The sequence below is a fragment of the Hyperoodon ampullatus genome (assembly GCF_949752795.1).
Source record: "Hyperoodon ampullatus genome assembly, chromosome: 19".
Classification (NCBI taxonomy): domain Eukaryota; kingdom Metazoa; phylum Chordata; class Mammalia; order Artiodactyla; family Ziphiidae; genus Hyperoodon; species Hyperoodon ampullatus.
The window spans coordinates 32,891,205-32,895,238 of NC_136932.1; positions in this window are offsets into that span (position 1 = coordinate 32,891,205).

A 4,034-nucleotide genomic window follows, 5' to 3' on the forward strand; every position below is an offset into this window, starting at 1 on the left:
TTTTTCTCCGTTGTGAATCCTCTGGTGCTGAGTAAGGTGTACACTCTGGCTGAAGGCTTTCCCACACACACTGCACTTATAGGGTTTCTCTCCAGTATGTGTTCTGTGATGTTGGGTAAGGTTTGCACTCTGGCTGAAGGCTTTCCCACATATATTGCATATATAGGATTTCTCTCCAGTGTGAGTGGTCTGATGCTGAATAAGAGTGGAGGAGTGAGCGAAGGCTTTTCCACATTCGTTGCATTTATAACACTTCTCTCCAGAATGAATCCTCTGATGTCGGATAAGGTAAGTGCTTTGACTGAACACTTTCCAACACTCATTGCATTTATATGGTTTCTTTCCTGTGTGTATCTTTTGATGCTGAAGGAGGTGTGTGCTCTGGCTGAACGTTTTCCCACACTCGTTGCATATGTAAGGTTTTTCTCCGGTATGAACTCTCTGGTGATTAATCAGCGATGAACTGTGGCTGAAGGTTTTGCCACACTCCAAGCACTTGTAGGGTTTCTCTCCCGTGTGTGTCCTCTGGTGGATGGTGAGGTGTGCACGCTGGCTGAAGTCTTTCCCGCAGTCGTCGCACTTGTAGGGTTTCTCTCCCGTGTGGATCCGCTGGTGGATGGTGAGGTGTGCGCGTTGGCTGAAGGCTTTCCCGCACTGGTGGCATTCGTAGGGCTTCTCTCCAGTGTGCATCCTCTGATGTGCAATGAGGGATGAGACGTGTCTAAACTCTTTCCCACATTCTTCACATTCATAAGACTTCTCTTTGGCGTGGCTACTTTGGTGTTTGATGAGGGATGGGTACTTTCTGAACTTCTTCCCACACACATTACACTTATAAGGCTTCTCTCCAGGATATATTTTCCTGTGTACGATACCATAAGAGACGTGACTGAAGGTGGCCTTGCCTTCATCGTACACAGAAGTTTTATCGTCTGATTGTGTATCAAACTGTATCATTAGGTTTGAGTGCTTTTCAAAACTACTTCTATATATATCATATTTATAGTCTTCTGCACAATCATCTTCTTCTGAAAGGACTGACTTCAAACTGAAATCTCTCTCGTTGGTGGGAATTCTCCTGAAGGTCTCTGTTGCTTGCCCCTCCAATCTGTCATCATAGTCATAGGGTTCTTCCAGCTTGATGGTACTGGTTCCATCCTTTGTGAGTTTAGAAACATTTTCCACCGGAGTACACTCTTGGGCTTCTGTTTCCCATTCTGAAATTTAAAAAGTACATAAAAAGCTTCCTTTATTTGGAGAAAGGAAACTGCCAAAGCAGAAACAAAGTAATGAACATAAATAAAATGACTAAAAAGACTATGGCTCTGACAACCTCATAACATGGTCCTTAATGCTCGGGAAAGGAGAATAAAAGGGCAGAAAACAGGAGTAAATTGTTGAAGAAGGAGAGGCTCCTCCCTATTCAACATGGGCGTGGAGTTAATAGGTTAGGTCAGGCGACAGAACTAAGAACTGAAAATAGACGATAAGCTGTGGGACAACCTGGGATGACTTTTATTACACACACATTTATAATCATATAAGCTGTAATTTACATAATGGGTCATAAAGCAGGCTGTCACCACCCCTCCTTCCAATCTACCCTGCACACAGTACATAAGTTTCTGGAGGCAGTTTCACGGTGTGTGTTCCGTGTTTTAATATGTCTAGTAACTCTTACAGCCTGAAGCCATGGTTCTCAGGGGTACAATCCCCAGACCAGTGGCGTGAGCATCACTGTCACCTGAAATATGTCAAGTGAATGGGCCCCTCCCAGACATACTGAGTCAGAAAACAGGGGTGGGGCTGAGCCCTCTAGGAGGTTTGAATCACACTGAAGTTTCAGGATCAGCGGCTTAAAGGATAAAAGTTAAAGAAAGAAAAGTTAAAATACCTCCACTCAGTTTTGAGACCCCCAAATAATCTAGCCTTTTCTACTGTACTCCCTCCTGTCACAACTCATATTCAGCTTAAAGTTCAAAGTTATCCACATAACTTAGAACTATGTCCTTATAATCTTCTAAAGGTGCCACTAATTCCAGACTCCAGGCTTCTCTTATGACACCTTCTCCACCTACTGAAAAAGATGCTTATGGCCCAGCTCATGTTTCTCTCCTCCTTCTTAGAATCCTAAAGTACAGATTAGGTTGAATCATATGAAACTGCCTTTTTTTTGTAGGTCAATCTGGCTGAATATCAGCAGTTTCATATGGTCCAACCTAATAAAATATTGGGCCCATGGCAGAACTTGGCTTTATATTATTATTTCACAGTTTTGTGTGTTTCTTGTATTTCCAACTCAGATGCAAACTCTGGAAATGGCTTATGCTTCTTTTACATTTCCTTCAGAAAATGGCCCAAGACTCTGGATATGAAGGCCACTGAATGGAACTGGTAAAATAAATGACAATACCTTGTTGTAAAAAGGTGAACTCAAATGAAAGCGTACACACACACACACAAACACACAAACACACACACCTGGACCCCCAAATCTGACTGCAAAGCCATCAAATACACATTTGTTGATGCCTATTATGTTTCTATTATGATGGTTTAAAGCAAATTTAAGTTGCAATACCTTTCTCCTTTGAAATCAGATAACATATAACTTGCAAATATTAAGAATTATATATATGAAATATAATGAAATATGGAGTTTATAATATATCAAAAATGGTGCTGGATAGTCCAGAAACTTTCTAAAATGCAGATCAAAGTATAATAACTTTACAAATATATACATTCAATAGACTCATCCATCAGTAAAGGACTAGTTAGAATAGGAGGTAATGGAATATTGATAACTGATAAAAATAGGTACATCGATATGAAAAGGTGTGCAGGAAATATTAAGTGAAAAAAAGAGAGAGAGGGATAAAATGGTACACACAGAAAGATCCCATCTGTGTAAAAATGTGTGTTTCCAACCCCTCACCCAAAACCAGGGCCTTCTCCCCTGAGATCAGCACTCCCTGCAGGTCTGTGTACATAGCTAAGTGAGGGGAGGGAGACACATACTTCATTATGCTTCCTTGTGCTGCCTGAATTTACAAACTACTTTTATTATCTTGATTCAAATGCAAAAATTAGACACTAGAAAATGCTTAGGAGTAGTGTTAAATGAAAAAAAGAGTACCATAACTAGCATGAAAACTCATTAGAACTAGATATATGTTACCAAAATGCTAACAAAGAGAGTTTAAGTTTCAAAAAATGTTTTCTGATTTTCGAGAAATTGGTTATATTTCTTTTATTGTTATTGGGTACTAGAAGTGTTGCTATATTACTTTTTCTAGAGGAAAAAAAATCTAAAAACTACTTTCTCAAACCAGGATTTATTACTCCCCCCTTAGAAAAAGGAAATGAGAATGTTAACGGACTGCATGGGTAGGTGTGTATATACACAAAAACAATGAGATAGTCCAGAAGCTGAGTTTAGTGCCTATGTAATCAAAATCAGTCTGTGACAGACTGTTCCATACACCTGAGAAGGAAGTACTAAAGTTATAATTAACAGGCTTAAAGTAACAAGTCTGAATGATGAGCATGAAGAAATCACTATTATAAGCACACATTTTTAAGCCAGTCAGTTTACTGGTAATTCAGAAATTAAGATCATTAAGCAGGTTTTAAATATGTGTATATAACTAACTGGAAAGGACCAATTAGAAGTGTTAAATATCAAACAGTGGTGTAATATTTCTAGCAGAAGAGATCAGTGTTGCCCAGGTAATGAAGGAACACTTTTAGGGGAGATCTGGTTTGGGCTGAACCTGAAAGAATGGCTGGGTCCTGTATGATGTAAAGACCATAAAGTTCTGAGACAGGAATGGCCATCGAAAGCCAACACTACTGCTCAATTTGTGAATCATCAAAGTTTCCATTCCTTTAGGTATGACTGATGAGATGCCCTAACCAAAGGTTCAACTTATACGTCTCTGATCTGATAAGAAAGTGAAATCCTCAAAGCCAAAAATCAAGTGAGAGGAGGAAGACCAGAAGTCAGCGAAAGTTGAAGCTGGCTTCCTGAG